This window comes from Ctenocephalides felis, unplaced genomic scaffold, assembly GCF_003426905.1.
Source record: "Ctenocephalides felis isolate EL2017-DRISC unplaced genomic scaffold, ASM342690v1 CF-g0.4_SCAFFOLD_01886, whole genome shotgun sequence".
NCBI classification, from domain to species: Eukaryota; Metazoa; Arthropoda; class Insecta; order Siphonaptera; family Pulicidae; genus Ctenocephalides; species Ctenocephalides felis.
In genome coordinates, this window is record NW_020538040.1 from 90,956,836 (window position 1) to 90,983,351 (window position 26,516).

At 28.5% G+C, this 26,516-nt stretch overlaps 1 protein-coding gene across 2 annotated transcripts in view; it reads left to right on the plus strand.

The window, feature by feature from the left end:
• Positions 1-26,516, plus strand: part of LOC113378001 (beta-arrestin-1) — a gene marked incomplete at its 3' end in the record, with an annotated part of 290,018 nt that overhangs the window by 94,286 nt on the left and 169,216 nt on the right. For both annotated transcript variants that reach the window (XM_026618488.1, XM_026618489.1), the window contains 1 exon segment: positions 7,347-7,386.

Sequence of the window (26,516 nt, forward strand, 5' to 3'; positions counted from 1 at the left end):
AAAACAAATATGTTGTGAAGAATGGTGGTATATGAGACATGTCGAAGCTTGTAAAAACTGTTGCGCATGCCTGTACGTTCTCAGACCGCATGAGTAATGTTGCGTCTGCACGCTTTTGGACAGGGCTGGTATTATAATTTGTTTGTCTAATTATTATCAATAAATATTATATTACTACTTTATTTAAGTATAATTTTTCATACCTCCATATATTGCATATAAATACTAGTTTAAAACCAATCCGTTCGTGGAAAACGACCTAATGTGTGGAAAATAAAAATACCTACAGAAGAAATCAAAAATTATTTTTCAGTATTTTTATGTTGAATAAGATGCTGATAAATTACGCTTTATATCACAGTTATTGTCTGTATTTAGAGTATATATAGTATATCGTTTTTTTTTTTGAGTAAATTATTGCTTTGGTAGCGCTTTTCAACCATAAGGTTCCGAGTTCGAACCTTATTGGTAATTCCCACTACTACCGATTTGAAGTATGTAAAAATTTAACAACCACCTAGGTTATCCATTGAGAAGCCAGCTGAAAGCCAAATGTAAAAAAAACAATCATTAGATATCTTTATGAAATAGTCAATTCACATATCTATTTCTATTTCTTCGGATCCCTAAAAATGCTCTCACTAATTACAAAAAATATAGCAATAATTTCAAAGTAAGACGGTTGAGTCTTGATGATACATACCTGTATTTTGTAAACCTTGTATAAATAGAATCTATGTTAATTACAAAGTCTTTACAAAGTTCAATTACACAAATAATCATTTCTCTATTTACACTCGTAATGAAACATCTGTATTGCATTATTCAAATTGAAAATGAACTGCAATTTATGTAAATTTATGTTGATTTTTGGAATGATTTTATTATTTAATGTAATGGTATTTATATAATAATAATATTTATATCGTCTACAGATTTTACATTTTACTTCAAGAATACATAAATATCTTATGTGTTATTAATGAAGTATTAAGTTGAATTATAAAATGTTATTAAACAGTTATTAAAATAATACTCAAGCAACTATTTTAAAATACCATAAAAATACCTTATACAAAATAGAATCAATAGAACTAATAGATCTAAATAAAATAAACTAAATAGATCTCTTTTATAAATGTCTGATATTTCTTTATAAACATAATATTGTAAACATTATTAAAATTTGTGAGAAAATCCTTCGAATATTCAGAAAGATTAATTAACGTGATCCTTTGTAATCTAAAAAATCGACAAAGTTTAAAATATTATATACACAATATCGAATTCAATACTTCATATCATATTTGAAGACTTCCAAATACAGATCCATCGCAAGCTCTTTATTGCATAAAACACAAACAATACTTTGGGCAACCAGTCCAGAACGCTAAAGTCATTAGATCCTCCTGATTAGGTTTTTCTGTTTATTTTATTGTACATAAAGTAGGTTTAAGGTAATATTGTGGCTTAAGATAATGATGTATGTACTAGGCCATTAGGCTGAAATAAATAAATAATAATAAAATAGAATTTTCACAAACAATACTTTTGCTGAGCGGCGGTGGCGCCTTTTATTTCAACTATTCGTTATTCGGCCGAATACCAAATAGTAACCGAATATTCAGTGCAAGCCTATAATTCGTTTTTAGCTGATTTATCTAATTGTATATAAAATGAAAGGGCTTGAAATCTTTATAAATTACAATGCAATCACTGTAATTTGAACCCATTTCTAATTTAAATTTACCGAACGGAAAATTTCTTTACCGAATGCAGTAAAAATCAAAGGAAACATCGTTTCCGGGGGCAGTTCCGCAATTTCGCCCAACCCTGTCATTAGCTCTCTCGCTTTGCGATGGTGCGATGATGAACTCGCGCGTTTTACATTCGAAGAATGCAATTCCATCAATTCGCACGCGAATTCGCAGCCACCAGTCGTATTTGCGTTCCGCTGCAGATGTAACTCTTATCATCTCGATTTCGATTTCGTCCGCTTCGTGATAATTTGTTTATATTGCTCTTTACGAGTAAACTGTTTCATTTACCCAGTAGTAGCGGGAGTACTCCTTTCCCGGAGCAAGTCGACTGTTCTCGGTACATTCAGTAGTGTGCCGGCCACTGCGGCTCATCTTTTTTATTCGTCGTTGTCATTTGTCTTTCGCGAGTAACGCGCGCCGATCGTCCTTGCCGCCCATTTGTTTCCGTCGCGACGCGCGTTGTCGAGCCACTCGCGCCAGCCGGCGAACAGTGAAGTGTCAAGTGGTCATTGGGGTCAGTGTTACAGTTTTACATGTTCTTTGTGATATTAATTTAATGCCGTAATGCTATTCGTTTAATTTTTTCTACAAGTATTTTTTGGTATAAGTTTATAACATCTTCTGTTGGTTGTATTATCATTTTTTTTCAAGTGTAAGTTATATTTTAATTTTTTTTTCATTATAAAAATGTTTTTAATTAGTAAATAGTAGTCATATCATTATCTATTATCTAACTTGTTTTATATCATTAATTTCAGTAATATTTGTAAACTCTTGGTATTTATTGGTATTATCATATTCTAAAGCATGCTTATTGATGTTTATACTATATTTAAAATTACAATATATTATTAAATATACATACAATATAATTATAATATTAGCATGTAAATATTATTTTATTACACTTTCGTGTTTTATTTGTCGGCTTTTTCAAATGTGATTTGAATAATTTAGATAATATATACTTATGATAATGATAATTTAACCGTGAGCCTATACGCACACACATACACACACTTGTATCTATATATATATATATATATATATATATATATACATTGTGTATATATACACAAATCCAAGCATCTACCATTTAATATATATATATATATATATATATATATATATATATATATATATATGCGTGGCACAAAGATTCCATTTGACTTCTAGTAATTATACTGCCTAAACTAAATGAACTACATGGAACATAACATGTATCAACAAACAAGTATCGAACTAAGTTCAGTAAAATTCCTATTTTTTTAAATTTGCATTTTTACCCCATGGGCAGGGTAAGATTTCCCAAACTAAGAAACATTTATAGAATTTTGTTTATTGCAATTTTTCTGAAATTTGTCAACTGTCTCTTTTTACCCCATGGATTCAATAAGATCCCCCAAGCCAGGGAGCAAATAGGTACAATGTCTTTTTTCAATTTTGAAGGGATGTTACGAAAAATAGCTACACTATTTAACCAATGTAAAGCTTAAATTTTATTTGAATATTTTTTCCAAAGCTCTTATTGTACATAGCCTTGATCTGGTATTTCGAAAGAAATATTCATCAACAGAGGTCGAATTACCATTAATTTAATTTACCTTTCATTTTGTAAAATTTATTTTTTTAACTTAATTTACTTCATTATTTACCACTTATTATTGAGAAAATTAAGATGACGAATAACATTTATTGTATTTAAAAAAAATTATTTAGTGATGTATTGAGGCTCACTCAATTTTAGACATTGAAAAGATATTTCATGAATCCTCCAAAAGATCATAATTAATATTAAGCACATGATTTAAATAATGTCCCCAATGCATGATACAGAAGTATGTTTTTTATGAAATAATATATTTGTATAAATCTGCATTCTCATGGGCAAGTAGCCCATATGCATTTTCAAAAAAAAAAAATATTTTGTGTTTTTGGTAAAGATATAATTTTGTAATAATAATTAATTTAGTAATAATTTTTTATATTATTAGTTTTTATATTTTAGTTAAAAGTATAAATTATAAATGATATTTATTAACTCTAAGTCTAATTAAATCTCATTTAAGTTTAAGGAGGTATGACTCAAAATTAGAAGTAAAATTAATTTCAGGGCCTAATAAGTTTATTGCGTAAAGTCAATGGTACGAATCTTCAGGAAATAAATTTTTAATGAAATTTTATTATTGTGTTTGGCTAACATAAAGTTTCTGAAAGCGTTAAAAATAGGGCAAAATAGGACAAAAACAATTATTTTATTTTTATCCGGTATAGCTAATATTTTAATTAATTGAAAAAGAGAAAAGGAGATAAATTACATATAAAAATATTATCAAAATATTACTGATGGTATGTGAATATGGAGTCATATGCTTTATTGTGCATTACTTTTGTATTTATATTGCAATAAAATAAATAAATACAAAATCTTGAATTTGAAAAAAATATATATCTGCAGTAAGGTATGTAAATGTGGTAGCTTCAATAGTAAAATTCTCCTCGCACTCGATGTGTTTAATTAAATGTGTTTTGACGGAGGTAGTTTATTTTTTTAACTTGTCCATCGTACTGATGTTAGTTTTGTAGAAAGTGTTTAATTTATTTTATAGCTTTTCCACTCGGTTGCGCGGAAATTAATTACGCTAAAATATACTCGAAATTAATTTTATTTTTAGTTCATTTGCGATAAAAACTATATTTAAACTTTTAATCAATGATAATTAATTAATATCTTCATATTATTCTTTGTAATTTTGACCTTTCACAACACTACTAATTTAATAAATTTTGATCATAAACCCATACCACAATTTTTTTGTTGAAAGCACTCGTGAAAAATTGTAATTGATTGTTTTGCACTTGATTTGCAATTACAAACAAGTCAAAAGTTTTGCATATTCGTGAGCAATTTTGTATGAGTGCTTTTGACAAAAAAATATTGATAATGATTCATAAATCAATAAAAAAGTGAAATTCATTTTTTTTATGTAGAAATGACAAATTTAAAATAATAGTCAAAGTAGAATCAAAATTACTTTTTAATTTTTTTTTCTTTTATTAATTACAATCTGTCTTATACAAAAAATACATTCAATAATTTTGGGGATATATGGATAATTAACATTTATTCTAAAATGGAACACATTAGTACGCCCAGAACCAAAATTAAATAATTTTATCTATGTAATAAAATTATCATTTATTTTATAGATTCATGTGGCAAAAATACACACACACACACACACACATATATATATATATATATATATATATATATATATATATTACATCATAATAAAGTGAACAGATATATTTCAATTTAAAATCTGATTCAAAGTTTATTTTTATGGCTATGAGCGAAGAACTAAATCCTCTCGACATTGGAAATATCATGTTTTATTGTCATTGTTATTAAAATATTAATTATGCAAACCATTTGCACAATATCGATGATAGTAATAATATTATATTATATTACATAGCACTGCATTGATATTGTGTTTATTCAATGTTGTTTATATAATCATTTTCCAATATGGAGCAATATATTATTCAAATTTATTAAAATGACATTGTATTGAATTCGCTGAATTTATCAAATTGATGGAAAGAGAAATCGAAATTATATAGTGGAATTGAATAGAATTAAAAATTATAAGGAATATGAAAATAATAAAAACATATTAGTTGTGGGCAGGTAAAAAAATTTACATAATTAATGATTCAATGTGATAAATTAGCTATTATGAGAAGTAATAGATTAAGTAAAAGATTCTGAATTGTTTGTCAATGAATTCTTGGCATTGATTTGAATTCAGTTCAAGTTTTTTTTATGAATATGACAAAATATTTAGTGATTTTATGGATAACAGTTTCCAATACGATAAAATTGTTACTGAGAGCCGTATCATGGAAATTGTAACTAATAAAACTAACTTTAGATTATTATTAAGATGTTAAACTAATATTATAGCAATTCAAGCGATTTTAATTATTCATAAAACAAATGATCTGCATTGACGTTACGAATAGTAGATTTGTTTTTCGAAAAGGCAGGTCCAGAAATTTCGGAGACACGTGATTTTAAAAAGATGAACAATTTTTATTGCACTTTTTATTTCTTTACTAATATTTTACATATTCAAAATTCACTTCTATAATTCATTAATTTTCAAGGGACACTATTGCACATATCGGAGGTGTCGGTGGAGTGCCAAAAATATGAAGCGATTTATACTTTATTTAATTTTTCTTTCTAGCTAAGAATTTTCAAGAATTTATATTTCTATATACTTTTTTATGTACTTTTTTTACTTTGACTTATCATAGCTTTTCATTCTAGCAAGCAAGTTATTGAGTAAAAAGTAAATACAATATTTATAAGAATAACTAACTAGATCTAAAAACTAAATTCTTCTCACAATCAGACTCACAATACAAATGCTTAATTAAAACTTAAGTTTGCTTGGGTGATTAAATGTTTTAGTACTAAATTATTTATATATTTTTAATTTAGTCGGAAAGAGAAATTTCTGACTATCCTTTAATAAGTTTGGTGTCATAGTCGAGAATGCCAGTTTTTTTCCTAAACTCTTCAAATTTTTGAGATTTTTCTATTTTTTAAATTTTGGACTCATTATAGCTTTCATGCCAGCGATTTGTAAAATGTAAATATAATTTAAAAAAAAAACAATCAGACTCATGAAGCAAATGCTCAGTTTAAACTTAGGTTCGCTAGAATGATTAATACCATTGTTTTTTTTTTATTAATAATAATACATCTTTTAATACTATTTTTTCTATTTTTTTGTAATTCTGAAAAAGGGTTAAAATTATAGCATTTATTGAATAATAACGTAATAATAACTCGTTAATAAACTTGTGTGTTAAGTTTCACCTAGATATTACATAGCTCTCTTAACTAGTTTTGCAATAAGTTACAATTTGTAACTGACTCTTTTCTTTGGTAAAAATAGCATTCTGTTTTTTTGTTATTTAAATTAAATAAAATCCATAAATTTATATAATTTAGAGCTCGTTTAATGCACATGGAAGTTATTAAATTTTGTTCAAAGGAAAAACTATTTTATAAAATTAATTTGAAACCTAATTTAAAATATTACAAAATTACTTACAACTTGTTAGTTGTCAAGTCTATTATATAGTTTGCTACTACGCGTTAAGAAACAGTTGTAATTGTTTCGTTGAAAATGTTTGCTCTACATATTTGTAGAGAACAAAGTTATTACTTTGTTCAAAAGATATATTTTGAGTTATACCTGAAAACAACTATGACGAAATAAATGCAATAAATATATAAATAATTTGAAATATCTTATTAATTAGTAAAATTAATCACAACTACTTATAACAAATACTGATTGTTCAAAGCTGTTCAAAAATTCTAAACTGCTAGACAATGATTATAACCTAAATATGCTATTATTATTTGAATGATATCTTTTTCCAGAATATATTATATCATATCATTTGTAATTGTAAGAGATTATTACGAACTGTTTCCATGCTTGTCAAAACACTTTTTTACATACAATTTTTGTTAATCTTATCTTTTCTTTGTTGCAGGTTTGCCGACAATTTACGCTGCAAAGAGTTTGATGTGACTGTAAGTTTCAATTTTTTTTTTGTACTGATTATACTTTGTTTGCTTCTATGATATCCGTTTCAATTGTATAAATGCAGTGGTGGTGCAATATCGAAAAATACTCACAATTATTCTTACACCGTTGGACTAAATATCGTTACCAATATTACTAGATAAACTAGCTGTAAGTGGAATTCTGTCTTAAGGCAATTAAGGCATCGTGCCTTAAGGCAAATTGCTGGAACTTCCCGTACCAAAAATTATTATTTTTTTAAAAACGATTGACATTTTTAAAAAAAAATTACTTCGAAAAAATAAGATGTTTAAGAAACTATAAATTGGACAAAAAATTACTTTTTTTTGAAAAAAATTTTTTTTAAAAAAAATTTTTTTTAAATTTTTTTTTTGTTTTTTTTTTTGAAAAAAATTTTTTTTTTATTTTGACATATTGTGGAAGATCTGAACTTTCTTTTCAAAGCAATCGTACTGCTTTAACTGCATAGGGACAAAATATAAAGCGCGTAAGCGCCGCGTCGCTGTCTAACGCATAAGCATTGGTACGGAACCCATAGGAATGTTAACAAAATGTATACTTATTGTTAAAATCTCTATAAAATATCTGATAATTTGATGTGCATATGTCTAATGATCATTTTTGACCGCCAAATGGCTCATTTTTTTACTTTTTCCTCCATATATGCGAAACCGCTAGAGCTACCTTCATGAAAATTTTATCGATTCTTAATCTTGTCAATACAAGTGAAATGTTTTTTGAATTATTCAAATCGGACGCTCCGTTCTCTCAAAAACTGAGTTACCGTTTTCGGCACTTTTTGCCCCGTATCTTCGGAACGGCTAGACCTGCCTTCGCCAAAAACTAATCAGCACGTCTCCTTATTAATACGAATCGAATGTTTTTTGAATTATTCAAATCGGTTGATCCGTGTTCCCGAAATCGTCGACGAAAATTTGTATCCGCACATACATACACACACGTACATACATACGTACATACACACACACACACACATACACACACACACACATACATCCATTTTTTCTAAGGTATGCCAAAATGTTCAGAAACCTCTGAAACGTAAAGATATATAAAAATTTTCATTTTCGATTTTTTTGCGATTACTATAACTTACCCTACGGGAAGTTAAATATTTGCTTTAGAACTCCACTTTGGGCAATTTGACATTGTGCAGTAACGATGTCCAATTTTACTTAAATATATAGATCAATATTATGTTTCTAATTGAAAATAGTCGATTTGGGACACTGCGGTGCGAAATGGCAATGGAAAATCTCACACACCATCATTATTCCTAGGGCAGGCAGTACTACCCGTTATAAATAGCTAACGTTTTTATTATTTTAAATAATGAGAAACATCGATAATTCATTTAAATCTCTTGAATTTACCTAGCATGGCTTACTATTTATACATTTTTAGTATACCGTCATAAACTTGAATCATATGTTTAGTTTAGTTATTTGTAAATACTCGACATAATCACGAATTGAGATTACAATATAATTATTGCAACACACCTGAGTACGTGTATATGAAAATAAATAAAAACATATAGGCTATATAAACAGATATTATATTAATATATTTATTATAAATTCAAATATGTATTATAGATTCAAATTATATACAACAACTGCCCTTATACTTGGAGAAATTTGTACTTGGAGCTAGGCGTAATGCCATTTTTACATGTGTAAATTATCGAAGTTGGACTATCGAAAATTCTGTACTATCGGTCGATAATTATGAAAATAATTAAGTTAATAATTAAACTACCAAATCAATAGGAAATACAAACGACAAAGCTCATTGTACGATTAACACAACAATCGAATCCAATCCTTTGTAAAATGTAGGGGTTACGTATTTCGTAGAACATACTTCGTTAATGAACCAAGGCACAATCAAATTTACCATGGAGACAACTATTACTGAATAGTGAGTTCTTTCGCATGAGTCCAAACTATCCCGAAATCTCCCGAATTTTGAAAAAAAAAACGAAATTATCGAAAAAAAATCGGACTATCGGGCTCTTCGAACTGTCGGGTGCCGGACTAAAAGACTTTTACTGTACGTACTAATTTACGAGTAGTTTATAAGTTGCTATAAAGCATCATAATATGCAGAAACTGTTGCAAATGATTAAATTTTTTGCAGAATTTTGAAATCGGTTTAGCCGTTTTTGATAAAATTTGAATGCAAGGTGAAAAATCGGCTCATATACACACACATTCTTCTTCCAATTTGATCTCAAACAATTCAGGAGGATTGAAACGTCGAGAAAACATAAAATTAGCAAATCGTATTTTCTGAGAATTTAAGTATCTTTTAGGATTATTATCATTTAAATTATTTAATACAATCAGAGCAGCAATTTTCATTATCATAACGCATTAGATGTTATATTAAATTTTGATATGCTATATGTTTCAATGTAATTCATTATATTATTTTTAAGGCATTCATTATATTATTTTTCGCATAAAGTTCTGCGAAAGATTAATAATATATTATTTTTCACAAATAATAGTATCTTTGTCTTGAGGATACTTAATATCGGAATTCACATCTCTTTCTCATTTTAAATATGATATGGTGTTTTTTCATTGCGCAGCATGAAGAATTTTTTAACAATATGATTTTTAATACATATTTATTTGTTAATGTAAAATAATTATTGAAAGATTTCATAAACTTTGTTAAAGATTTTCAAGTTATTTTAAGTAAATAAATCAAGCGAGTATTCTTCATCTTCTTCATATGTTGTGGATTAATCGCAGAATTGAAAGTCATTTAATTAAATATATAAATTATTATTATATATTAAATTTGAGCACTTGATTTTTTGTGTCAAATCCTTTTAAACAAGTTTCATGAACACAATTAGCGTTGTCTATTAAAAACATGTCTCTCTCGTATATGTGTTGCTAATTTTAACAATATAACACAATGAACGTCTAAAAAGAAAATAGATCAAGTCTATAATTTTGATTCTCCTTCGATTTGCTTATTTATGCAGAAGATAATATGTATTATTTTCACATTTCAGCGATTTATATAACGAAACCACATTAAGGGGGTTGTTCTTTTTTTATTTTTTTTTGTTTCGGTTTTGAGATTTTTTGATATTATGAAAGATAAAAACATTGGAATCATTTCAAAAAAAAAATCATCTCAATATCTATTTTTTTGACGAAGTTATAGATATATATATCTCTATATGTATGATCCTCTGAAACCGTTTTTTTTATCGCTCCGCGAGCTATTGTATGCCAGATTCCTCTTTTTCATTATAATACCTCATGCACATGACCTTTTTAATGTGTCAGCATCTTTGAACACCATGGTGTATTTAGTACATTAAATTAAATGGTGTGTTCAGTACATTATATTAAGAACTTTAAATACGTTTTTCTCAAATTGACTTTTTTCAATGCGGTGCCACAAATTAAACAAAAACTACAAGTCGGATCGACTTGAATTTTTTTTAAATTTGTTCACCACGGCAATACCGAGTCCCCCTACCTCAAACAACTTGATAACATTACGCAAAAAAATTTTGCGAAGCTTCTCGTCCCAAAAAAAGGCCTTTTTTGACACTTTTTTTTAAATAGCTGCCATTTTTTTCCTTCTTGCTTTTTTTCTTTTATTTTGGTAGGGGGACTGGAAACAAACTTCTTCTTCAACGTAATTTCTTTTTTTTTTGTTTCGGGCGATGCGCAACGGATTTATCTGTGGCACCGCAAAAGAGATCGATTTTGCAAGACCGACTTTGGCGCCCCCTGGTTAAAAAATGACGGCGCAAAAAGAAAAGAAGAAAATCACGTAATATTCTATGATTTTGTAATTTTTGTTTAAAAAAAACCGCATGTCGCTATGATAAATACATTTCGAGAAAAAACAAAAACAAATACCTTGCATTTTTTGTAACGAAAAAAGAACAACTCCCTTAAATTATACCATTTGCAAATAAACAGCTAAATATTGTAGTGGTTCTACTATTGAAAATGCAAATATGAGTATGCAAATATGCAGTTTACATTGCATTTGCATTTATCGCTAAACTTGTGGGATTAATTATTCGAATGCGTGAAAAATATTTTAATATATTTTAATTAATCATTTATATAATGATAAAGAAATGATGAGTAATGAATTGCATGTGTTTTAATTATGTTGATTTTGTACATCCGTACGTTTGTCATTTTTGGAATTATTAAATCGTATTTTACCATATTTCAAGTGATATGAAAACTCAAAAATTTTTAAGAAAGAATGGAGATTTCTGTAAAAGAACATGGAGATATTACAGTTTACTAGTTCTCACTGATGTATCTTTTATTTAACAAGGTTGTAATTTCAATAAATCATTTATGTACTAACAATAAGTAATTTTAAATATAAATTTTTATCTTCAGAAAATGAATATGTTATCCAATATATTAAAAAGTTAAATACATAATGTCTATCTGCGGAATTAAGAAAAGTATTTAAATATTTTTTATTATAAATAAAATATATTTGCATATTATTTATAGAAAATGTATTTAAAATTTCAATAATTAAATGATAATTTATGCTTGTATATGCCATTATTATTTCTATATTGATTATGATTATTTAGCCAAAATGTATAAAATTCACCATTCTGTATCGTGTGCAATTTAGCACCATAACATACAATGAATTCGAAGTAATTTATTTTAATAATAATATTTTAACTTTTCGTAGTCTGAAAAAAAATCAAACATGGAAATTTTTGGGTATCTTTACATTTCGAAGTCTTTTGAACCTTTCGGCATACCTTACTTGTTAGAAAAAAATGATGTATGCATGTATGTTTATTTGTGAGTAGTATGTATGCATGTATGTGCGGATACAAATATTTGACAACGATTTTGAGAGCATAGATCAACCCATTTGAATGTTTCAAAAAACATTTGATTCCTAGTGATGGGACGTATTGTCAGTGATATGTTCAGCCGTTTTGTAGATATAGGCAAAAAGTGTCAAAAATGGCAATTCAGCTTTCGAGAGAATGGAGGGTTCGATTTGAATAATTAAAAAAAACATTCCTCTTGTATTAGTGGACTGAAAAATCGATTAAATTTTTGGAAAGGCAGTTCCAATAAAAAAAAGATTAAAAAAAGTGCAGTTTGGCGGTGAAAAATGATCATAGACATATGCTCATTGAATTATCTGATGCATTGTAGAGATTTTAATATTAAGTACTTATTGTCTGCGATACACTACAACGCGGCGCTTACGCGCTACTATATTTCGTCTCTAAAAAATTAAAAAAAAATCTTTAAAATTTTTAAATTACAGTACGGGAAGTTTCAACAATTTGCATTAAGGCACGATTCCATGTACTACTAGTTAAAATAATATTTTTCTTATTATCACAGATAATATGAAAATACTGATATTTTCATATAATATTATCTGTGATTACTAATTTATCAGTGAATAAAAGCGCTCTGCAGGACCGTTGTATATTATAATATAAACCATATTCATGTCTCTTGGTCCTCTCTTTTTTTATTAATTTTTTGGCTTTATTAAATTTGAATTATTCAGTTTTTTTCATAAAATTCTAAATGGAAAAATAATCATTGTAGAAGTACCCCACGTGCCCTACGTATCTTTCCTTCCCCAGCGGCATCTACCCCTTCGCGATGAATAATTTATTTTCAATCTCAGGTTTTGCGAACCTTGTCACTCCAAATGACTGGCACGATTCCCTCTTCGCTGGGGCTCTTATTATCGTTATCGGATCGGGTCTCAAAGTCGTTTTCATCATCTCGTTAAATGTACACATAATGATTTGGTTAGATATTTTATTATGTACCAATGGCATTTGTATCATAAGAATTATTTAATGTGTCCTAAGTATACATCAGTTGTCTGATCTTATTTCTCTTTGGAATGACATTCGTGACGAATTAGATTCCTGATATTAAATCAGATTAGAAATTGTGAGCCTTACGTAGAAAATTGATACTGATTTATGAAAGATACTTTCTTGGGGAATTAAGATTTCGTTACATGTACGTGGTCTCTATATCAATCTATACATATAAATAAAATTGGAGCGTATTTCAATATTGTTAAAATTTTATATGCGAGAAGGAGAAGATTTAACCCTCCGTCGGTCGGCGTGGTCTGGCCAGACTTTTTTCGACTTCAATTAAAAAAAAAACTTTTAGTAATCCTATCGACTTGAAATTTCTTGACTTTTCCTAAATTTTCATTAGCTGTCGATCATTGAAAAAATCAGGACGAAAAAATGTACAGAAGGATAATTATAAGGATATTAACTTTTTTATACTTAGAACGGTCGGAAAGGTCTGTCCAGACCACCCATACATTTTGTATGAAATATACGCTTTTTAATTTATGTAAACCAGTATTTTGTCTTTTTACATGGTATTTTCTATTCAAACTGCGTTGTATACTTGTTTATCTATGGTTGTATATATTCTTTGCTATGTGTTGTAACATGAATGTTAGTATTTTCATGACGAGAGATCCTTGAAAACCTACCAAACTTATTGGTAATCGCAAACACTGAAAATCGGATGAGTAATGCACACATTATCAAAAAAATTTCTACCCGTACTGCGTTCAAAATTTTTTTTTGGCAAAGCTGTAGTGAAATTATATTTCCACTTTGAGTTTTACAGCTCATTTCAAAGGCGACGCACCTCATCTCGTTTTCATTTGAATTTCACATTCATTTCAAAGGCGCCGAAAAAGAATAAATATTGTTTTTCATTGATATAAAACAGAAAAATTAACAAAAAAAAGTAACGATTTTTTTATATTTTTTGATTTTTTTATATAGTATAATATGTAATATTTTTATTATGAACAAGCTCAACACATGCAAAAGACGGTAAGAAAAAGAAAAAATCAAAACTATAAATATTTACTACTAATAATCGTTAATATATAAGACACCAAAGGTCTAGCCAGACCTTTCCGACCGTTTGAAGGTGAAAAAATATCCGACCGACGGAGGGTTAAATATTTATTTATATGCATTTATGTTCGAGAACATTCAAAAGAAATAAGACAATTAATTTTTTAATAAATTATCTTAAATAATATAATCTGATTATGGAGCTTTAACCTTGGATCCACAAGGTTTCAGATTGGATTCCCACTTCGGTCAGCGTGATATCAGCAATAGTGATATCCGTTTTTATTTAAAAAAAACATATTTTTTGTTTAGTGAAAATTGCTTTTTCTCTATAATTGTTGCATTAAATTAATATATTGCCATTATGTGAGAAATTCTAATAATTATGACAGCTGTTAGGTCAAGTTCTAAAAAGGGATAAGTTTAAGAAGTTTCATCACAAAAGCTCAAAGACCAGTAAAGTTCTGATCGCTGTTTAAAAATATAAGAAAGTGATATAACAACTATTTAATTCAATCAAACTCGATGAGAAAATAATATAACAACTATTTAATTCAATCAAACTCAATTTTTTGTTTCAATTATAAGTATACTGATCGATTGTTACACAAACAATAAGGTAAAAATGTTGTTTGTTGCTTCATAGGTAAATAAGTATATAAAATATTCACTTAAAAATGATTGTTTTTTATTATACTCGTAAAGAGAAAATAAAATGTGGGTAAAGCAATTAACGGATATAAAAAATTGAAATGAAATGCTCACTAAACATTCATTAATTTTTCATATATTTGTTATCCGTTTGTGCAAGTAGCAATAATTATGTAATTGCATGACTCTTTAAAGGAAAAAGTGCACACGCAAGCAATTATCAACAGACGTTGTGTAGATAGTATTAATTGGTTTGTTACTATTATATTTATATTCTACTTTCTTCATTACTTTAAGAGATTACTGCTATTTTATTAAAATTGTCCTTGGAAATAATTAATGTGGGTGCAATTGGTACATTATTGGCATATGGTAAACTAATTGCATGATACTTCTATAAATTTAAACTTGATTAAACTGTGTTAAAGGATTACTTTCATTTTTATGCTACTAACGCTACATTTATGCAATTTTTGGTCCAATTTCTAGCTGCGAAAATGATAAAATATCTATATATATCTATCCATTATTATGGACTTCATGCAACTATAAACTGCTTGCTCTTCGATGAATTCGTATAGCACGTATTAAGTTATTTAATTTGAATTATTATAAATTTTAATATGACTTAAATAGTTTTTTAAATACTTAACCAGCTACTTTCTCTCGGATAAAAGTTTATGAAAGATTTTTTTTTTTTAATTATAATAAGCAGGCAATAAAGATAAAAAGTTAAAAGTATGATTCCGCTGCAAATCGTTCGTGATCATTTTTCACTGGAATTCACGTTTTATCTTTACTTTATTTATAAAAAAAATTCACAATATTTTTTTGTTTTATCTATTAGGTTTTGGGAAGCCTTGCGACCATAAAGTTCCGAATTCAAAGCATGTATTTCATTGATATCATGCAATCCTGATTTCCATTTTTACTTGGCAACATAGATCAAAATATGTTTTCAAGTTAAAATTATCACAATTAGAAAACAATTTAACATGAGTAGACTATCTACCTATTGAGGCAAATTTGGAACCATGAGTGATAAGATTATGGAAAATTCTACTTTTAAAACATTATATTTTCTATCATTGATGTTTATCATTTATCTCCACTATTTGTATTAAATTTTGATGATAACTTAATAATTCTTCGTTTTTTTATTACCTTCCGTTATTCCAGTCTTATTAACTACAGCATGCATCTGCCAAGTTAGATTTTACTTATTTTGTAATCTTTTTATTATTAAAAATTCAACAGGGAGTGATTCCTCGAATCCCTCATTAAAGTAATGGGATTTGGGTCGGATATTACATAGGAAACAACGTAATCACTTCAATGAGCTCTTCCGAGTTAAATTAATTTGAAAAACTGCATTAACTGTAATTAGAGTTTTTTTTGTTCGTGTACGTATATCGTTGAATGCGAGTCTTATCGCCATAAACTTTATTAGCAGTTCTCGCAAAAAGTTCATGATCGCATATTACGTAAGTTGTTCGACATCTTCTTGCCAGTTTTAGTGGACGATACTATTTAGTGCCACTTGAATAAAGTGCGCCTTTTTTCAAGAACCTTTTTATATGACGCTATATATATAAATATATAATTGTCTTCAATCAATTATCTATTTTCTATTCGCTGCAGGCCAACAAAGTTTTAACCAGAAGTCATTATTTTCGTTGCCTTGTTCATTCGCTGTAATTTAGCGAATGCAAAAAAGAGAAATTTGCACACGTGTAGACTGATCACGATGTATATATTTTCCTATTGGTTTTCCTTCAAAGATAATGTGTGTGGTATATGCTTTTCTTTTATTCTATGAATAATATCATACTAATGTATTTCATTCATCTTATTCGACAATTTTGTATGAAAGCCTGTGAAAAATCTGTTTCTTCGACTTTTAGGAGGAATCTGATTTTCCCAATATTTTATGATTTTAAGCAAGTGCGTTATAAATGTTTGTTATGATTAAGTATTATATAGTAAAAATATAGAGTAGGGCGGGGCACTAAGTCTAATTGGACCTTGAGCATTTATATTGTGAAAACCAAATCAATTACATTACAAAAAATACCACATATCAAACAACTTTCTGACTATGTTTAGTAAAACTCCCAGCTAATTCAAAATTGTAGAAATATATTTATTTTTTTCTATTTTGAAAAATTTGTCACATGGTCCTTCTTGCTTCATAGGCAGGGTAAAATGGGACAGCCAAGTGACAAACCGATCCAATGTTTTATTTTTAATTTTAAAAGGATTTTACGAAATTACAGATGCAATATGCAAACAATGCAATGCAATGTAAAGATACAAATACAAAGATAACATTGTATGCCGCGGCAAAATATGCCAAAAAATGGTAATTCAGTTTTTGAAATAACGGAGCGTCCGATTTCAATGATTTAAAAACATTTTATTTGTATTGAAGAAACGAAGGCGGGTTCAGCATTTCGGAGATTCAATAGAAAAATAAAAGAATGCCATTTGGCGATCAAAAATGATTATTAGATATTAATAATAAATACAAAGGTTTTGGCAAAGGCAGCCGTTTTGAAAATTGAATAACAATTAGATTTTAATAATGAATACAAATTTTGTTTATATTTCTAGTGGTTCCATACTAATGTTTATCTTTTAGACTGCGGCGCGACTCTTACGCGCTTCGGTATTTTATCTGTAAAACTGCTACGCAGCGCGATTGCGTTGTGCAAAAAGTTCAAAGTTTTGAAAAAATTTCAAAATATAAAAAAACAACATTTTTCTCAAAAATGTCAATTCTCGAAAATATGTTTTTTACAAATATCAAAAAAAATAAAATTTTAATTTGAGTATGGGAAGTACCAGCAATTTGCCTTAATGCACGATGCCATGCACCACTTTATTGTTTTGGTCACATCTCCTGCCTGCGGAGCCCATAGTTTCCAATGAAATTATAAAACGTCCATCATGATCGCAATGCGTGGTAAATCAGAGTGCGGAAAACAAATGCTGTCGAATGTTGTCAGATTGTTTTTTATTTATGTCGAGTCGGGATTCCCTTTTGCTTGGACGCACTTCAGCGCGCATCCGGTTCTCTATCCGTGCGATGTAGTTGTTTCTACTATTTTTACTTCGGAATAAAAGTACGTATTTTTATAGTTTTGTACTACAGATCGAAGAGCAGAAAATTGTAATCTGCACGAGCTTTATATTGATTCTGAACAAATGTTTTTAAGATTCTAAGTAAGACATCAGATAGATACTTTAAGACTTTTGAAACTTTGAATAAAAGTTGAGAGTAATTTCTAGTTTGTTATATAAGGAATTGTTTTTGATTTAACAAGCTTTGAAAAGAATATGTATCAAGTTTTGAACAAAAAATAAATTGTTGATTTTGCGAGCGCTGGGAAGAACTTTAAACAGATTGTTTTTTTTTTGAAAATTTTGAAACCCCATTCAAGTTGGTTAATCCGTACTTTCAAAAAAAATTGTTAATTTTTTACTTGAAACATTATAAATCTCGATACGGAACTAATAACTTTTTTTCTGGACCTCCTCACCAAAATGTTGCACAGATCTAATATATCTAATTTCAATGAAATATATGTTTTTTAATTTTTCTTGATCAATTTTGTATGTTATGGATTTTCTAATTTTGTAACTTTATAAAAACGGTTTCTATTATAAATTTATTTTTAGGATTAATGTTACTTAAAATAAATTTTAATCCAATTAAACATATCAAACAAACCACTATCTGACTATGTTCAGTAAAACTCCCATTCATCATTTTGAAAATGTTATTTTTTCAGTTTTTCAAAATTTTGTAACCTGGCTCTTCTTCATCCATAGGCGGAATAAAATGAGATTTATTTAACTTATTTTCGTAAACAGGATTTTTTTTACTTAATTTACTTTTTTATTTACTATTTTTTATTGTTTGCACCTTTGCCAGGGTAAAGGTTCACTTAAATTAAATAACTTATACTTTATAATTAAATAACATACTAACCCAAAAAACTAATAACGAAAGTAAATACTTTTGTTATGGATTTTTAAACATTGTCTTTTATCTCCCGATAGCAACGTCGTAAGGCGATAGCTGGTTAAACATTTTTTTTCACTACTTTCAAATATTTTTATTAAAAAGTTCCTAACTTTACTTGTTTTTGAGATATCAGTGGTGGAACTTTTTACTCGCGGACTTTGGGCCTTGCTCTACCCTACTGAGTATAGGTGATCATATCTACCATTGCTAATCAGTTTTACATCAAAATTGAACTAATTATGTTTTTTAACCAATTTTATTAGCTCAAAATACGGATTTATCTTCATATAAACATACTTTGTCACACCCGATTCGGGTTCGATTTATCGCAGTTCTAATATTTATTTAGGATCTTTGTATTTAATTGGACATCAGTCATTTTGTATTTGACGAATTTCGCTAACGTTCGAGAAATCGATACATTGAAACTGGTTTGAAATTTTGTAGAAAATGGGAAAATTGTGAAATTGTGTTCTGAGAAATTTGTTTTATGTTGTCTAAGCTAGATTTTAAATATTTGAAAAAGTCTTAAATTGCTTGTCAACATAATTAATTGGATTAATAATATTATTTGTAAGTGATGCATGTATGTATGTTTAAATTTTATATAAATTTTTATTTAGTTTATACTTCAATTTTTGCTTTCGAAAACAAGAAAATTTAACACGTATGTTCAGTCTTAGGTCTCCTAAAAATATTTTTATTCAGCGTTTCAATGAGATCCACAGGTATTCATGAAAGACTACTTTTAATTATGGCAGAACTTTTGGTTGCTTCCCATAGGATAGTAACTACTTTTTTGCAAGTTTTCTTCCATCATTGTGGATCAAGTTCGATATTCTACGCACTATATTTTGATATTTCCGTTTATACAAACAAATATATTATATGAGGGAAATATCGTCTTGTTTACATGCAAAATCATTAGCGAAATATGTACTAGCTTACAATACAATACAGGTACAGTGTAGAATTTTCAAGTGTTGCGTAGTTTTCGTATATAATGCGAACAGTCTGGAAACAGGCTTTTGCATCTTGCGAACTGCCAGTCGGGTCTTAGCATTATCTGTAGAAAATGTTTAATTGATTTTGTTTGCAGTTAAGATTTATGGTTGTTGTAAAATTGCATTTAATATTGAAGTCGGACGAACATTGTGCGTTTCATGCACCAGAAACTAAAGCGAGCTGTAAATTTGACACATTCTTACTCTTTATGTCGTGGAGTTCTTCATTAACTAGTTTAATGAAAAACTTGGGGATTTCATTAATTCTTTGGATGTCTTGTACTCTGGTAAAATGGCTTGTTTCTAGCAAGAATAAAATTCTTAGTGAGATTAAACAGGACATTTAGATTGACATCTAAAATTTTGAAATATTTTATTTTCTTTCCCTAAAATTATTTGTTTTGTCAATACAAGCAAAAAGTTTTCTAAATCATTCGAATCGGATGCTTTGTTGCCATTTTTTACACATTTAGCTTTGTATCTCCAAAACGGCTGGACCTGTCTTTACCAAAAACTAATCAGCACGTCTCCTCAATAGAAATCGAATGCTTTTTGAGTTACTCAAATCGGTTGATCCGTGCTCTCGAAAACGTGGACGAAAAATACATAAATACATACATACATACACACACACATCAATTTTCTCCAAAATATTCTGAAACCTTCGAAACTTGAAGATATGTGAAATTTTAATTTTTGGACGACAATACCCTACGGGAAGTTAATGATATAAAATAATTTACAAAAAAATAATGATATCAACTTCCCGTAGGGCAATCTATAGTAATCTCAAAAAAATCGAAAATGAAAATTGTTATAAATCTTTACGTTTCAAAGGTTTCTGTACATCTTGGCATATCTTAGAAAAAATGGATGTACGTGTGTGTGCGGATACAAATTTTTGTCGACGATTTCGGGAACACGGATTAACCGATTTTAATAATTTAAAAAACATTTTTTAAGATATTTAATAAAGAGGCTTGCTGCTTAGTTTTCGGCAAAGCCAGGTCTAGCCGTTTTAAAGATACGGGGCAAAAAGAGCCAAAAATGGTAATTCAGTTTTTGAGACAATGGAGCGTCAGATTCTATTTGAAAAAAACATTTTATTTGTATTGACAAAATGAAGTATCGTTTAAAGTTTTGCGAAGGCTGTTCTAGCGGTTTAGAGATCGAGTGAAACAAGTAAAAAAAATGCCATTCGACGGTCAAAAATCCTTAGACATATGCACATCAACTTATCAGATCTTTTTTATAGAAATTTTAATAATAAGTATGAATTTTGTTTACATTTCTATGGGTTTCGTACCAATGTTTATCCGTTAATCTGCGATGCGGCGCGTACGCAGTCGATATTTTTTCTCTAAAGCAGCTACGCAGCAAAGTCATTTTTTTTTCAAAAACTTCAGAATTCTCAAAAATTTCCTCTCAAGGTTTTTTAAAAATTTTAATTTTAAATTTCGGTACGGGATGTTCTAGCAATTTGTCTTAAAGCACGATACCATGCACCACTAGTTTTTATACATAATATTGCATATTAACTGTAGTCAGATATAATGTCAGTTGAGTATTTATGGAATGGAATGAAATTGCTGAAAAAATGAAAATGAAATTGCTGAAAAAATGAAAATGAAATTGTTTGAAGAACAGGGGAGCGCGGTGCGGAAAACGTTTAGAACCATTGCTCTAACCACTAATACACAGGGAAGCACCTTGTAAGAAATGAAAGAGAAGTTAACTTCCAACGCCCTACGTAATAATTCATATTGTTCGCATTTTTATCGCTTTACCTGCTTGGCTTTCCCCTGATGTCTTCCTCCATCGCTTTCCGAAGCGTCCTTTCCATTTCCTGCGGATCTGGGCTTCGGCAGCTCCGCTTCCTGTCCGATCCGCAGCCGACAAACAAAACATTTTTCCTTGTCGCTTTCGAATGTTCTTCATATTCTTTTTGTCGTATGTAAATATCGTGCGGCCGGCCGGCGTATCACAAAGAGTTACTCGAGCGATTATGTGATAAAATTTAATGGGCGAGCTGATATCAAAATTCATTCACTGTTTCTTATCTGGTGACTTAATTGTCGAAAAGATTGACTATATTCAGATATGCAAAAATTGGACTCTGTTGTGATATCTGTTTCATTTAATTGTGACAATGGGATAATTTTGATTTCATTTTCCCATCCCACAGATATCATTTTCATCTTATTTTCATCACATAGTATTTTTATGTCGATGTATTATAATCTTTCTACATACACAATATTAAGAGTCTATTGACACATGTGTCGAGTTTTACGTCAATTAGTTTATTGGTGTAGTAGTTACTTCTGTTTGCAAATTTCTGTTTTTTCGAATTTTATAATATCTGAAATTATTCAACAAAGAAGTAGCATTAAAGTTTGTGCCCAGTGGCGAGCATAGCTATTTGGTAGCGTGTTCGATTCACATGACAGAGATCTTCGAATCAAATCCTGTCAATGACTTAGAATTTATGAAAAAAAATAAGTGTAGTTAATTTGAAATCAAATAAAAATTGTATTTGTTAAATAGAATTTGAATAAAAATTAAGAAAAATAGGAGTAACAGAATTCGAATAGTTGAATTGAATTGGGAGGAATAAGAAGAGGAATATTGGAACTTGAAAGAAGAATGAAGAAAAAAAATTGGAATGAAGCTGAAAGTTAAATAGAATTAGAAATTTGAAAAAGAGCAAGAATTAAAGAAAATAAAAAGGAAAAAATTAAAAAGAATATAAAATAGGATACATAAATAGATTGAAAATGATATAAAATTTAGAATGTAAATAAATAAAAATGTTGTAGGTGGCTAAATGCTCAGAGTAAGCGAGGCCAAATAAAAATTAAAAAAAAAGAAGTTTGTGTCCGAAATGAAAATCAGCCGCCCGAACGTAAAGAAAGTGTTACAGATGGCCTTTGGTGAGAAGTCAATGTCAAGAGCAAGTATTTTTGATTGGTTCAAAAGAGGTCGAGAGCGCGTTGAAGACGAACCACATCAAAGACGACCAAGAACATCTACTGATGTACCTCATCGTCTATAAAATCAAAGAATTTCTGCTGCAGGTTGTCGATTGACTATTAGAGAGCTTGTTGATATTGTTGGAATTTCAAATGGGTCAGTCAGCACTATTTTGAGAGTCGTTTTTGCACTACGATAATGCACCATCGCACAATGGACTTTCAACTAATATCGTTCTGAAACCACCGTATTCGCCCGATTTAGCATGGTGTCACTTCATTCTCTAAAGAAACAAAAGCCAAATCAAAAAAGGAATTAATGACCATTCCGGAGGACTAATAAAAATGGTTGCAAATTAGATAGAGTATTGCCATAGTTGCATTGCATCCGAGAAGATTATTTTGAGGGGGATGAATTATATTTAGAAGAATAGATAAAGATTTCAAAAGTTACTCATTTTTGTACGCAGTGGTATAATATAATAATTTGATAATATATTGTCCGCTATTCTAGGTATTAGTATTAAAATATTACTGGTATATTGAATATAATATATTGATCAAAATACTGCATATATACAACTTTACTATCTATGTTATTATTTTTGTATACGATTTGTATTAGCACAATATCCGGTGGCATATTTGTGTGGCTTATACGTTATAATTGAAAACATTTGTTAGTAATAGTTAGTAAAACATTTAATTTATTAACCTACAATAAAGAAACATTTACTTTTAGCACAGACCTTCTGTATACAAAATATAATTTATTCTCGCACTCAAATAATGTAACAATCGAAAAATATTTTAGATCAATAACATAAATAATACTGCTAACAAAAGACGTGTAGTTCAAGCCTTGCCTGACATACACAAAATTAAATGTTAAATAAGTCTTAAATCATATTCACTATATTTCATATACGATATATTTCTACCGTCTATAAAACTATATTCCTGAACCAAACTAAACGTTTATCATTTATTTATTTTTTATGGTAATGTAAAAGAAAACTTCATCTTTTAGTTCAGTTTCCTGATTCTCATTAAAAAAAACTGTTTGAACTCGAAACGTAGAAAAATGTTGGATTATTATAAAATACAAATCAATAATAATTAAGTTCATAAAGTATAATCTAATTGTTCAGAAAACGTAACACTATGAATTTATGGTTATACATTTATTAATTTTAATTTTGACAGAAAAACGTTCAGTATATAAGTATATCTTCATCTTGATGTTATTCTCAATTTTATATATTTTAATAATAATTCAATATTATTTTACCTCCTTTAAGAATATTTGCGAAAGTGTTTATGCGTTGCTACGCTTTTGTCTTTGTAATTAATGACATTAATCTTCTTTGAACCTATTACACAATATTATAAGACTGTAATGTTTCTGCATCTAAAACTTCGTAATTTGTCTTACAACCGTCGAGACTTGACAAATGAGTGGATTCTTATAAGATGTCAACGTTGAGTGCCATAAGATAAATCAAATAATCTCAACCTTGGTTTTTGTATTAGTTTTTATTGACTATTTATTTACCGCAATTTGTATTTACGGTTTACTGATGTACTGGATAGGGCAACTTTTTAATTGTAATTGATTGGAGATTTAGGCGCGGATATATTTCATTTTGTTAAATTTATAATTATAGCTTAAGAATTGGCTTTACGATGTAGCAGATTTCGCATAACAGATTTAATTATATATATATATATATATATATATATATATATATATATATATTAGGGTGGCCCTTAAAATGGTCTTTTTCGAAATTCCTTGCTCCCAGGGGCTCAAATGGTTCCAAATAGATAAAAAACAATTCTCTGAAAGTTTTAGCTCTTAATATTAACGTTTAGATAGAGCGCAATTCAATCAAAGTTTTCTATGGAAATAGCATGCAAAAATTTTCAAAAATTGTAAAAATGTTTTTTAGATGTAATTTAGCGAACAAATGAATGAATAAAACTCATTCATTTGACGCTAAGTTACACCTAAAACATTTTTTTTAATTTTCAAAATTTTTTCCATGCTCTTTCCATACAAACTTTGACTGAATTGCGCTCTATCTAAACGTTAATATTAAGAGCTAAAACTTCTAGAGAATTGTTTTTTATCTATTTGGAACCATTTGAGCCCCTGGGAGCAAGGAAATTCGAAAATGACCATTTTAAGGACCACCCTAATATATATATATATATATATATATATATATATATATATATTATATTATCTTTTTGCAATGTTTTTCGTTTTAAATGTGATATTTGGAAATTAAGTAATTAAATTACCATAACTATCATAGGTGCGTGCAGAATATCAGTCCTGTTTGCGTGGCCAATTATTAACTTATGCAAATGATAATTTAATTTACACAAATATGATAAACTTGGAATATTATTACACATTTTTCTGATAAAGTTAGCTTAACCAATAAATATTGTATATAATTTAAACTCGCATCGATGATTCGAAAGCAGCTGCTTGGTTTCCTAATAAACAATGTTAGATAATTTTTTGAAAGACGATTGAAAAGATTTAAAATTTAAATGGATCTGTTAAAACAATTCTTTGATCTTTTCCAACCTAAATGAATCATCTAAAAATGTCATGTACTTCGATTTTTATCACGTTATTCTATATCAATCTATAACAACTGGACGGCAGGTCTTATAAAATTACTCTACCAGTGCAATTCTGGTATTTTTTGACCTATTCAAATGTTCCAAAATACACAATGCAACGTTGTTCTTTTTATTTACCCAATATTATAATCACAGTTGTTGACAAAACTCTGAGTTATAGGACTAAATTACATATAAAAAAATAATCGAAGAAGATAATGAGAAAATAATAAAGGTTAAATAAAATACACAAATAAAATTAATAACAAATAATGTAAAAAATTAAATAAAAAACTAATCAGCACGTTTGCAAATCCCGAAATAGTCGACGAAAAATTGTATTCGCACATACATACACACACATTTATTTCCTTCAGGAAGTTCATAAAAAACAAAAAAAATAAAAAGATAACAAGCAAATGAGCCATTGTTGCATTTGGAAAATTGTAAATTTTTGCATGATGTTTGATACTGCTTTTCTTGATGACGTCCACTACAAAAGGGAAGTTGAGGTCATCATGGATGATTTTGTATGCAACGAAATATACACAATATTTAACATAATTATGTAATATTATATATAAAAATAGATTTTATATTATATATAAAAATAGATTTTATATTATATAGAAAAATAGAGCTCGACAAAATGTTAGGGATGCTAAAACTCAAAAACCGCTAAACCGATTTGGCCTGTCCTAGTCTTGAAAAGTTCGTGCTAATCTAGAGATTATGGGAAAGGTGAGATATTATTTCAAAACCGCGTAAAAACTTGAAATTTTCTGTAAAAACGTAGTTTAAAATAAAACAATTGCATGCAGCTCATACGTCAATTGGTTCTTTTTTTTTTATTATCTCATTTATTTACAACTGTCCAGTAAAGGACATT